The following is a 13,364-nucleotide window of genomic DNA, read 5'->3' on the forward strand; positions in this document are numbered from 1 at the left end:
CTCTTTAAACACCCTGGCAAGCTCCAGGGCCTGGGCTTCCTGAAGAGGAGACAACAATGTGCCTTCCTGCATCGTACCCACATGTCAACGCTGCAAGGTCAGACCCTTGCAGGGGTTGCAGTCAGTCCCCTCTGGAGGAGGGAGGAGAAGGGACTCCAGGAAGCACATGCCAGGGCAGCCTTGTTGCTTGACTCACACCAGATGTGAAGGAAGAGTCAAGGCTGCAGCGAAGCTCTTGCCTTCATTCACTGTCTGGTTCTCAGGGAAATGTTTGAGTCTCAAATGAAGATCACATGGCTCCCTCACTAGTTTCCCTGTTTCTCATCTGTTCTTTCTGGCTGACTTCCATAAGAAGGCAAGAGCTTATGATTTCACTGTTGGGTGTCTTTGTTGTGTGGAATAGTTATGTGAAAGCTAATGCAGCAAGTTGTAGATGCATAACTAAGAGTTTGCTTTAAAAAGGTGTTAAGATGTGCCCCTAGGACAGTGTTATACTGAGGAATGAACAGGGTAGTGGGGTCTGCTTTGATTTGGTAATTAGGTATCGATAATGGAAATAGGATTCATCTTAATGTAGGTGATAAAAGGCTGGCTGTTCCATGAAGAGACATTCTCTTCAGGACAGCAAATCTCACTGACGTGTTTGTTAGCACAAGTCAATGAGACTGTAAATTTGATCCCCCATCTCTCTCGCGCTTTGCTGCACGTATGTCTGTTGGGGTAGAGGTCTTCTCTCATTAATCTCAGCTCTGGGAAGCAGACAACAACTTTAACTTCTAGGAGCAGCCTTTGCACCTTGAGCATCCTGAACAGATAAAGCTTTTCCCCAGCTTCCAAGAAAGGGGAAGAGCATCCTTCTGAAAGAGACCTTTTCCCTCAGCAAGGACTGAAAGCAGGTGCAAGCAGGAAGCATAGGGAATCCCTAGAGTTAGGCTGTGAGTTGAGAGGAGTATTGTTTAACATATGTACCCTTGACCTTTCCTTTTTCTTCCTCATGCTTTACTCGCTACGTCTGGTGTCTCTTCACAGGAAAGAAAATATCCCTTTAACATCTCAGGGCTTCCACTACTGATTGCGTACAGACCCGCAGGATGCTGGTGCTCACAGTTGCTGCCCCACTGCCCAGACTGATAGGGTCTTGTCAGTGTGTGCACTCACATGTCACCTGGTGCCCTGCTGACTGGTGTGTGGTGAGTGAGAGGCAGGAGAGTGACAGTGGGATGCTACCAGGGAGGGAGTGAAGTCTTTATCATAAGAATTACGGTTAGTTTTTGAAGGTATTGTTGTGCATCATCATCCCACTCCACACAGGCTCTTTGATTGATAGGTACTTCTGTAGCAGTAATACTGTTTACCCAAGACTGCCAGTATTTAAAGAAAGCAGCACCTAGAAAGTGAACAGCGATTTTTTCTGCCTCTGCCCTCCCTTTCCTGAGCCCAGATGTCTATTTCTGGGAGATGCTCAGCTTCCAAGCAGTTTTAACAAAACGAGGGCTGGACCAGAACATGCATCTGCTACTCTGAGGGTTATTCTTCATTTGCTCAATTTTTACTCCAAATGCCTGCTTTGCATCTTTCCTTTGTATGACAGTGAGGCTTTTAATGCTACTTACTGTAGGAATTCAAATGTATCCTGTAAGGAACTTAACTGCTGACTCCACCAGTACCACCAAACTTGAGGATGAGCATTTCAACTAGCTGGAAATACCATTTAAACAAAAGTTAAAGGAACTTTGGCTTTTCATACGGTTACCTGGTGTTTTATATTCAGAATAGTTAGTGATACAGACAAATGGTTAAAACAGTTCTGAAAATGCACACTTTCTGAATTATTGAAAGTCAACTTTTAAGCCTTATCTTAGATCTTTGCAGCTTGAGAAGGATTGGCTGGCTTTCTAGACTGAGTTTGTGGATGCTCTCCACTGCTGACACAGCATAGAGACACTGGAATTTGTTCCTAAAAATTCTGAGCTAAAAATTATAACCTAGATCTACATTTCTAAAGAGATTAATGACTGACTGCATTGTTCTTTGATGTGTGAATAGCCAGCTTGAAACACTACAGGACATCAACTTATACAAAGTAGTGTGTGCCCTTGTTTATTTGCATTTCCAAGGCACTGGGAAACCTAGTGTTGAGGTTAGGCCAGACACAAAATAAAACTTTCTCAGAAGTCAGCAGTCTGGGTTTGACAGCAGTCACAAGGGGGAGCACAAGGAATCGGTCAAACCATCCTGACCCGCAGCACAGACAGCGATGAGTGGCCAGTGTATTGGCAAGACGCCAAGAAGAAATATGTGGGGTCTTTTCAGGGAAGATTTTTAGGGTTGTAGTAGATTCTCCTTGTGTAAGATTGGCTTCTGTTTGTGGTCAGGAGGAGGAGAGCTAGAGAGCCTCAGAGAGGCTAAATGAATAACAGGGTTGGTAGTGCAAAGATGATCAAGGAGCGTGGGGTTTGAGTTTTATTTTGGGCAGATATTAGTGGCGGTAATTTTAGCTGGGTATTGGTGTTTTCTGTCTTAGGAGCCTACAGCTGGAGAGGAGGAAAGCTGGACAGTAAGTGTAAGCAGCGCATTGAGAAGAGAAGTGTTAGTTCTGGAAATTGTAGTGGGAGCCAACACAGGCTGTGTTTGTTTATTAGAGTATATCTGTAATGGGAGGACAAGGAGTTGGAGGAAGGGCAAAATTTCAGCAGAAAACTGAGGAAGTGGATAAAAATGGATAGTAAACAGATCAGAAGTTACATTGTAACAGGATAAGCATGAAGTGTAAAAGAAGGAAAGAAAAAATACCCAAAATGTGGCACAGGGAATGGATTTGCAGGAAGCGGGCAGTACTATATTAATATTTCCTTTGGCGAGGATTCATGCAGAAGATGTTCAGGAAGAGAACATCAGAGAAGTGCATAAGAAGTAGTGAAAGGCATCCAGATCTTCAGTTAACTTGGAAAAGTAGGAGGAAAAATTTGGAGGATGGCACAGCTGGAAGGGGAGGCAATTAAATGGTTGTGGATGAAGTAAACCTGATTGCAGGCCAAGCAGGAAATTGAAGATGAAGACAGACTGAGGGATGTGTTGGGCAACCAGACTTCATAACTTGTGAGATAGGAGTAGAGAGTAAGAAACAGTATCTACAATCAAATCTGTGCTGGAGAAGAAAGAGAAAGCAAGAGGAAGATGCCTGAGATTAGATGGGATTTTATCACCGATGAGATTAAAATTACAGAGAAAGGAAATGACAGGACATGAGGAAGGACATGGCAGGCAGTGGAGATCAGGGGTAAAGTAATGGTTACTACAGATCACATCAAAGGAGTGGCTCTTCCAGGGAGCAGGATACTGAGTGATGGGTGCAGGTGAAATGGATGGACCAGGGCAAGGTCCTTCATTGTAATTACAAAATTAATCTATCCACACTGAACAGTGCCCTTGCTCAACCTTTATTCATGGGCAAGATGTGCTGAAGACAACAGAAGAGAATCTGGAAAGGAAACAAGTAAGGGTGTCAGGATTGGGCTAATAGCTAACAGGTTTCTTCAAAACTATAAGTTTGCAGCATAAGCTGCTGCAATAATATGAAAAGTCAAGGTCGTATTTATTCCAATAATACCCGTAAAGCTTACTCAGAACAAGCATAAAGCAGAAGATGAAAGCCTGCATAGCAACTGAAAGGAATGTTGTACTTTTGATGTAGATCTTTGCAGAAAATAATTTCTTTGGTCATTGCCAAACATGCACCATTACATCGTGGAGCATATATCTGTTCTTGGATTCAGTGTTTTTCAGTTTTTGTGCTTCCAGGATCAAAATACTTGCTGAGAGGATCTCTGACGTTTATATATTTAATTATTTTTAAAATAATGTAGTTGGAACATATGTTGCATGAAGAAATGAGGTCTGGAGATTGTTTTGCTCTACAACAGCTATTCCAAAACTGTGACCTTCAGGGCAAAGGGAAGGTCAATAAAGGTTTTTATTTTTCTTTCCTTCTCAAGAGAAGTCTACATTTCCAGGGTCCTCATCTTTATGTTTGATAGGTACTCAAAACTTCATTTTCCTACTTACTACCTTGAAATGTTCTATTCCTATCATTCTTTGTCGCCTTCTTCTTAAAGATAGTAGTTTGCTTTTGGTTTTGAAATAGGTGTTGGGAGATAATTAAACTTGTTCTTTGCTTTTCTACATGTTCCGGTTCATTCCCAGAGATCTGCTTCTTGTGATGCTGACCAGATTTTTTTGAATGAATGACAGCTGCAAACATTATCAACAACATCTGGGCAGGTATGTGATCAGAGAAAAGCTAAGTTATGGGCTGAAGCCCACTGTACTTTCCATAATACGCGATAGAAGTTTCTCTTGCCGCTAGTGGGTAATACTTCCCAGCAGTAGCGTTCCAGCTATGGTTTAGGTCCTGACCAGGGAAATGAGTTCTTCACCTGTTCTTCTGCTTGCCTAGTGTTTTTTTATGTTTGTTTCCAGACTGGAGAAACATTGGGTTCTGTGAATGCAGAATTCAGATGTGCCTTCTTAAGTTTCATGACCTAGAAAATTGTCTGATTTGCTTTCAAAACTTAGTAAAGCGAAGCTATTAAAAACCCTAGTATTAAACCAGATTTTTTCTGACTTGAAGTTTGCAACATGACCTTCTTCAGAAAATCTTTTGGGTTGAAAGAATGTCTAGTAGGTCACCTAGCCTTCTCTGCATAGTGCAATGTTGTTCTCATCATTCCTGCAATACCCTGAGTGATGGCTCTCATCTTCAGCTTTCTGTGACTCTGGTGACTCTTGCGTATTGTTCAGTTGCCTTCCTCTTCTTAGAGTTGTAGGGATCTGTTCTGTCTTATGTTTGTGTAAACCAGCAATTGCCCTTTTGAATCAGTGATACAACATTGGTGCAAATCAGTGACTGTGAGGGAATTTCATATCTTTTTTTAGTGTTTGGGGTTTTTGTTATTGTTGTTGTTTGGTTGGTTTTATTGTGTTGCTCAAGCTTACTCTTCTAAACATTTTTTTATATCAGTCTTAACAGGACAATGAAAATACTTGATCTTTGCTCTGTTCAATTCATTTTTTACCATCCTTTGGGTTGCAGTAATTTTGGAGTGTCAAAAAAGTATTTTAAGTTAATCTTTTTATGTTTGTCATCTTTGCTTCTGAGTGTTATTTGCTAAGTTGCTTCTGTGTGCTATTTTATTCTTTCAGGTATTCACACTTTTAAAAATCTGTTGTTTCAGGCTGACAGATTTTAATTAAATGAAATTATGGAAGTGATCTGTTTGGTTTCCATCTGTTATTTCTGACAAAATATCCAGTTATAATAGTTTTCATTTTAATAACAGTATCAACACTGTTAGCTCCTGCTCAAGTTATTATCTCTTTCTGTCTTCAGGTATTTTGTAGAGTTTCTCATTCTGTGCTTTTACTTTAGACTAGTCTTTCTTCTGTGAAATAGTTCATAATTTTCTTGCTGACAGCTATTTTTTTTTTCATGTATTATAGGACAAACTGAAACCATTTCTGACAGCAATATATGTTTCACCAAATTACAGCTTTGTGCTCAATCAGCTAACCAAAACAAGGTAATAATTTTATTAAATTACAGAAACTATTGCAGGCATTAAGCATAGATGTTGCTGTTACACATACTTGCAACATCTATTACCACAACAATTTTAATAGAAATTCACACTTATTTTCAAGTAAGTGAGAAGTTAACAAATTATATTGCTCAGTGACTGAATCATCTATTTCTTATCACCCCATGTGCTGCTTAAATAGTTCACAAATACATTGTTATTATAATTCAAATAGCATTGGTTATAATGCTAGACATGTTTTTATAATAAATTGAAGTGTTATTCTTTCTATATTTTGCAAGAAAATGGCAAATTAAGGCCAGCTCTACAACACACATTATTAAAAGTGTAGCTGTCTTGATTAAGACTGTGGGAGAAAATCATACCCCTGGCTTACAGAGCTATACATAGACCTTCCCATCCATTATGGAGATGCAATTTGTATTGGCAAAGGAGGTTTTTTTTATGATACAGCTAATTTCATTTGAGGTGCTTTGATTATGCTAGCAAAAAATCTTACTTTTTTCCCAGATAAGCTGCCTCTCTGCTAAGAGACTTTGTTAATAGAGAGATTAGTCTTATCAGATATGCCTGAGCATGTAACAGTTTTCCATATTTGCTCATATACTTGCCTCATTCCTGGATACAGGATACCCGCACATTGAAGCAATAGATCGGTAGTTGTTAAGAATAGGTGTGTATAATGTTTGCAGCCTATTTTCAGGTCATGTTGGAGATGAAGAAGTGGGGCCATTGCTCCAGAAAATATGGTATTCTGATTTAACTGATCAGCTGAGGCTGTGAAATGGGACAGTGAAATAAGGGACCTAGATTCTTTTTAAGTTGTAAGTACGCTAGTAGCAACTTTTTTTTTTTCTTCCCCTTTGTTATGCCAGTGAGTTTTCCTCATGAACCGTTTTCCTCTAAAACTACCTGGAGCAGAGCTAATCAGGACTTTGCCAAGAACACCATTTTTTCATCAGAAGCTATACATATCATTAAAGCATAAGCAAGGAGATGTATTCATTTCAGAAAAAAAATCCTCAAGTCCAGCATATATGCATGAAGGAAAGAAAGGTCTGCAGAACAGCCAGAACCTCAGCAACTGGGAGGCCAGTAGTGAAGACAATTACCACACCACTGAGGGGAGAGTAAAGTGGTTGAGACAGTCTTTAGATACCAGAGTTAATTCCTTCTCCTTTGTGAACAAGATCCAGAGAGGGAAAAATGGAAAAAAGCCAGTAGAAACAGAAACTGAACAAAGCAGAGAGAGGGCTAAAGGCTTGGAAAAAAAGTACTTGGATGAGGATGACAGAGGAACACCCAGGGATGTCTAGGACAGAGCTAAAGAAGGTGAGGATATGCATGTTCTAATGAGCACCTTTCTTTGATTATTCTTGGCATAGTTTGTCTTGAGATCAGTGTGACAGATCTGTTCGCTTCCATTCTGGCCTCTATCTTAAATTATCTTAGGCTAAGGATCTTAAAAAAATGTAATAACTGGAACATCCTCTGTCCGCTTGACTTGCTGGTTAGACATCTTCTGATGGATCAATTCTGGTTTGTTAGTCTGTGATATTTAGCCTCATAGTGTCATATTTAGCTTAATTTGTCTAATATTTGGCAGGTGTGGTCTTCATTCTGTCTGTGGGTGGTATTGCTGAGCCTTTTTGTTTGCAGTGATCTGGTCTTTCTCTCTAACTTTTGCTAACTTTGCGTAATAAACTTGAATGTCTGTTATTATAGAATGTTAGTCCTGTATAGATGACTGTCGGTAAGTCATTTTCATGCCCTTTGTGTCCTTATCACTGAGGAGAATATGGGTAAGAACAGATGTCTCAACTTCTGCACCATTAACAGGGTGAAACCACAAGACAAAACCATTATCAAACTGAAAAATTATATGCAGTGGTTTGTGACTCTGGTACTTCTTGTATGACCTGATCCGGTCAGCTGCAGACTTGTGGACAGTGATGGTGACAGCATGGCCAGTTGATGGACAGCTGAAAGAAACAGCAAAGGTATGAGCAGCTTCTGCTTCTCTCTCTGGGTCTGACAGTTAGGAGGTGCTGCTCTGTGTAGTCTAACGTGTTCAGTATATGATGTAGCATCTGCCAAAGGCTTGTGAGTCCAACTCAAAGCTTCATGTTTAAACTAGGCAAGAGGGATCTTTAAAGAAGACATCAGGGACTGATTTAAAATGGCAAGTGGTGTCAAATCTGTTATGTCCCTTGATGGGATATTTTTCTGCTTCAGAACTCTCTCTGGAAAAGATGCAGTTTGAGTCCAGTTCCAGAAATTCCTTTTGGATTTGAATTTGCCCAACTGAGCTGACGTATAGGATAGGAAAGGGAAGAAATTATGGAGATAGAAACAGAAGTCAGACAATAATGACATTATGTGATATGTTACCTCGGCTTGAGAAAAACCCAATCTGTATTTAATAATTCCTAGGGTATGACTGCCTGTTTCTGATTCCATGGGAAAAGAGACCTTTTAATACTTCCTTACAAGTCATAAGAAAGAAAGGAAGCTAGTATATTAATATGTTCTTAAATGTTGCTATATTACTTGAAATTAATGTGTGCTGTGTACAGTTGTATTATAGGTAGGTGTGAATGAATATAAGCTGTAAAAGTGTCTTACAGGTGAACACCATAGAAAGAATTGTCCTTTTGCTCCATTTAATTTCTTTGCATTTATAGTGGAATGCAGTAATGGAAGAAACAGAGCTGTTCTCTAGCTTCCATACAGCTATAATGGGAAAACAAAGAGAGGGAATGTTCACCTATTGGGAACATGATTGGGAACAATCATCCAGACATAACCCAGCCTTGAAATTGCCAGACTGGGATAAATTACCTGGACCAGCTAAGTTACTTCCAGGATCGTAGTGGCAGATGGTTCACCCACAAGCTGCATGAATCTGCTGCTTGTGTATTATTTGCTTCCTTTGGGTTGCCATGGGGCTGTAGGCTGGTACCTGTTTTCTATACCTAGAACTAGACCAGTGACTCAGGTCAGAAGTAACAGTTCAAATACAATAGATAGATCTTTATGTAATTGAAAATAGTTCCTGTGGCTTCCATGCATTTCCATCTATGTCATGCTTCATTTTTGTGTGGCATTTTTGATATTGCAGGCTTTCTTGTTCACTGGTAATAATCCACAGGCAGGAGGAGCTAGAAGAATGAAAAGCTGTGAGACAGCAGTGTCCCTGGTACCCAGCAGCTTCTTATTACACGCTTTTGTCGCTGTTCTACCTCTCACCTCTACAAAACAAGATAAAAAAACTCTTAAGCAGAGCAATCTTCTTTTCTTCTCTTCCCCTTTTTCCTTCACTTGTTAAACACCCTTACTTCCAGAGCAGAGATCGCCTTGACACGGTGTTTGGGAAGGCTACTCTGAACCTGTGCACTTTCTCCTACTGGGCACTGCTCAGCTTTGAGCACTAGTAGTGGGAGCGGGACGAGGCTGGTTCCAGCAGGGGAAGAGAACCACGCGTTTACATAGGCTCCTTCTCCCAGCCACCTCTCTGCTATCCGACAAGCGTGGGTTTATTTTAGCATTGGCCTTCTGAAGTAGGATTAATTTTCCCCTGAATAGGTCAGCCTGGGATGGAGCCAGGATTCATGGCCTTCCATAGCTGGGGTGACTCGGGAAGCCGGAGATACCTACTAAGGAGGCCCGGCCGCTAACGGCTGGGCCTGTGCCCAGTGCCAGAGAAGTGTCCTGGAATAACCTTTCTGACAAACAGCGAAGCAATCGTGTGGGGTCTTTTTTCAGAGGCTGGTGTGAGGCTGAACCAGGCTGTAGTGCTGCCCTCTGATGGTGGGATTCGGGAAAACCGTAAAAGGCAGTGGTGAAAACCAGAAAAAATGTTAACAAAATTACTAGAAGAGCAGCAGTATGTGGATATGTGAATCTTTTCACTCTCTCATTTCATACAAGGCTTCACCTAATTGAAATGTGCCCTCATCTCTTCACTAGCGGTTCAATTTGTGGCAACAGAATATGGCTAATGGTTTTACTGGTATTTAGCACTGGTAGTGTCCTCACAGCTGTGCAAAGCATCTTGTGTCCCAGAAATCACACTTTCTGGCATTATTCTGTGTGCTTCAGTGTGCAGGGGAGATGCAGAGGAAGGAATTTCTATCAGTCAGATTTTTGTAACTTTCTTATTTTTCTTATTAGTACGTGGAGTTATTTAATTCCTTACTTAGAAGCACTTGATAAAAAATTGTGTAGAAAGCTACAGCCATCCAAAATAACTCCTGTTTAAGTAGAGGATGCATAGAGATGTCTGGGACTTTTTTTCCATAGCTAACCTGTGAGCCAGTGTGGAAGCAAACCAGGAGTAATCTGATATTTCCATCAGAACTAGAGGGAAGTGCCATTGAGGGGCATTTCCTAGCCTTAGTGCAGCACATTCCTGCTAGACATGGGGCATGGGTAGCCCTGAACTCTTGCGCATCTGCAGACATCCTTGGTAGCTGTTAACAGCTGTGCCTGGGGCTCTGTTCTGAAACAAAACAGCCTCATCTGGGCTATTTCTAAGGCCCTACCAAAGTAAATGGGAGTGTGGTATATGATTCAGGAAATTCACTGCTTTGCTGCTTCCCAAAAACATGTTATAATGTTAAGCCTTAATTCTCATCTTAATGTTTGTGCCTTTAAATGTTGTATTCATGTTTTGCTTTTTGATACTGATTTCACAATCCTTGCCTTCAATTTTTTTGTCTCAGACATACTGCCCCTACTGTGTGGGATTTTGATTTAGCTAAATAAGCTTGATTCTCACCATGGCTTAAAGAACAACAGTGGTTGCTCCCTGTCAAAGAAAAAAAAAACACCACACAACTTCTCACTTTCTGATTAGGGAAAAAAAATCTAAAGAGTCTAAATAAAGGCAGAGCTGATCAATAACCCTGTGGTTCAACTAGTGTTGTACAGTGATTAATGGAAGTAACTGCTGTCATTAATCCTGTTAGCAACTCAACAAATTGTTGTATGATATGCAGAGGTTTGTGGCAACATTTTGTGTAGGCAATTCCTGAATGATAAAATGAATCAAACCTTCTATCAAAATATGTAAGTTAATTAACGATTTTTGAAAGTGTGATTTCATTTGGGGAAGTGGCTGTAGCAGTGGAGCTGTGAGGCTGTTCCTTGGCTCCCTCTGCTTTCAGAAGCGAGTTTTTTGATTTCTCTTAGAGAAACCATTTTCTAACATTCAGGCCTGCAACCTCAAGCTGGGCTTTAAAGCGAAGGACTTTTGTGCTTGTGTTGTAAACAATAATCAAGCCATAACTCTGCATCTGTTTGGGGGAAGACAGAGAACCAGTAAAAGTGCCTGTTTAACCTTCCACTTGGTTTGCTCTTCAGTTTTGGAATCATTTGACTTAATTTCTCAGGCTCCCAAAGCAGAAGAGAGAGGAGAGCTACTATGCCATTACCTGGCTGAAATGATGATTTGCTCAAGTGATATTCACACCACAGACAGAAAGACCTCATTGACTAGAACAGTGATCATGTTGCTCTCTACACTGGTTTTTGGTTGGCTAGCATTTGCAGCAGAAAACAGTTCTAATTGAAGATTAAAAATTGTCCAGTTTTACTTGTAGTCTCAGACTTTGAAGATATTGGCTGAAAAAATCAGGAATGGGTAAAATCTGACTGTTTCTTTTCTTTCATAGATTTCACAGATAAGTGGGAGATGGGAGAATTGGTCCAGCATCTGCTGTGACTGCAATTACGGCCAAGTTGGCAAAATTGTTTGTCTGATTTCATTTCACTCTTGGCCAAGCTCTAGTAAGCATCTGTCCAATTACATTTATTTTGTTTAATTTGTGAGCATTTTGTGAGTGTGAGCTGCTGAAATCTGTGAAATTCGAGACACAGAAAAATCACCTGTGATAGAAGGGAGGGATCTTTTTCCAAAGATAATAGTTTTTGGACAGGATGCCACAATTTGGTTCTACCACATGGGCATCCTCTGACGTGTCAAAAAAATCATGCATTAGAAATGTCTGTATCTCTCCATCACAGGTAGTTGGTTCACATGTAGATAAGGACTGTGAATATCTGCATTGGGACAGGTGGATTGCACACCACTTTCCTGCCTGCAGGAAAGGAGAATTGCTGAGAATTTGTGGGCTCTGTTGTATGGAAACTGGCAGCATCACCATATTAGTTTCAGGAAGGGACATTTGCACACACTTGCACAGCCTTCTTTCGTTAGGTGGATTTTATAAATCCTAGGTGTTTGAGTACTAGCGTGGATCTTCCTGATTTCTTTTTTGTTGTTGTTTTTTTTTGTTACTGTGAGTTGCTCTGCAGAGCCTGATCCCTCAGTGAGCTGTCAGTGCCTTACAGCAGCAGACAAACCACAGGCAGTGATCGATAGAGAAATTCTCAGTCTGTGTCACATTTGGACTTCTGCAATATGAAGCTGAGTTTAAGGAGTCAGGTGGAAATGTCCCATGTGGAGGAGAATCCCTGGTAGCTTAGAAACCTTGGCATCTGGCTGGCATTTGATGGGTGTCTCACATGCTCCATTAACTGCCTACCTCTGCCTCTGGGTCACCAGAAACGCTAGCTGCTGGACCCCAGGATGATGCCTGCTCTCCTCTTTGCAGAATGTTTCATCTGCCCCGCAGTTGGAGTTTGCCATTGTTACCAAAAACTGAGTTTAGATCTCATGCTATGTAATTGCTAATGTTTCTTTATGGGGAGCTTTCTCAGTGCAGTAGCCTTTATTCTGGAGGAGTTCAGGTCACAGAGGACCAGTTCAGAAGTAAATGCTTAGTTTGAAACATGCCAGCAGAGTGTTCTAAATGATTCACTACTGTGCTTGGTTGTTTGAGGTCTCGAATATGTTGTTTATATAACGCAGAATTTTTGCAAACCCATTAAGTCTTACACCATTCCTGTACAGTGTGGGCTGGAGCTGTATACTGGGAGGGGGAAGGGAGACAATTTTCCACTTACCATTTAGGGTAGGCAGCATATTTGAAATGGAATTGGACCCTTTCTCCAAGTGATGGAATCTCTGGTTAAAATAGGTTAATCCTTTCTCTAACCTAGGGCTCATTTGTTTTCAATGTGTATGAAATTGTGTTTTCTTAGTATTGTTTTGTCTTTTTTACATTTTTCTCAGAAAAACTGACAAATTTAAGAGAAAGGTGATGAGTTAGCAGAAGTTTCAGACAGCAATTGAGGGCAGTTAAGAATTATTTTCTTTATCCAGAACAACCTAGCTGAGGGAAGATAGAATTTTAACTTCCTATGGACATTCCATAAGCAGCCTGTCTCTCCGTGCCTGCAGCTAAGTGCATTCAAGGCATGAATGTTGTGTTTCTGTATAAGGGAAACTATGTGAAGTAACCAGACTATTTAAGGGGCAGGGAGATAATGGATTTTCTAGCTGATTTTTCATTTTCAAACCACAGCTGGACAATCCTCTGCCAGCTCCCCATCCTCAGTGTGCCCAACACACTGATGTTCTGAAGCTAAAAATATGACAAGCTTTTCATTATTCTTAGAATGATTATTTTTGTGTATTCTGATCAGCCACGTTAGAGATTCTTGTACACTGTCCAGAGTAGCGTAGTATCTGTAGCGTCAAAGCATTGTACGGGTCACTAAATGTCCTATGTCTTTAAGGGGAATGTTGCATGATTGCTTGATTTTATTCCCACTTCATTCTGAATAGTTACAGAGAGCAGTTCACCCCTGCTACCAAGGAAGTAAGACAGAGACATGTCTGAAACTTCGAGTTGTCTCCCT

Source organism: Patagioenas fasciata, chromosome 4 (assembly GCF_037038585.1).
Source record: "Patagioenas fasciata isolate bPatFas1 chromosome 4, bPatFas1.hap1, whole genome shotgun sequence".
Classification (NCBI taxonomy): domain Eukaryota; kingdom Metazoa; phylum Chordata; class Aves; order Columbiformes; family Columbidae; genus Patagioenas; species Patagioenas fasciata.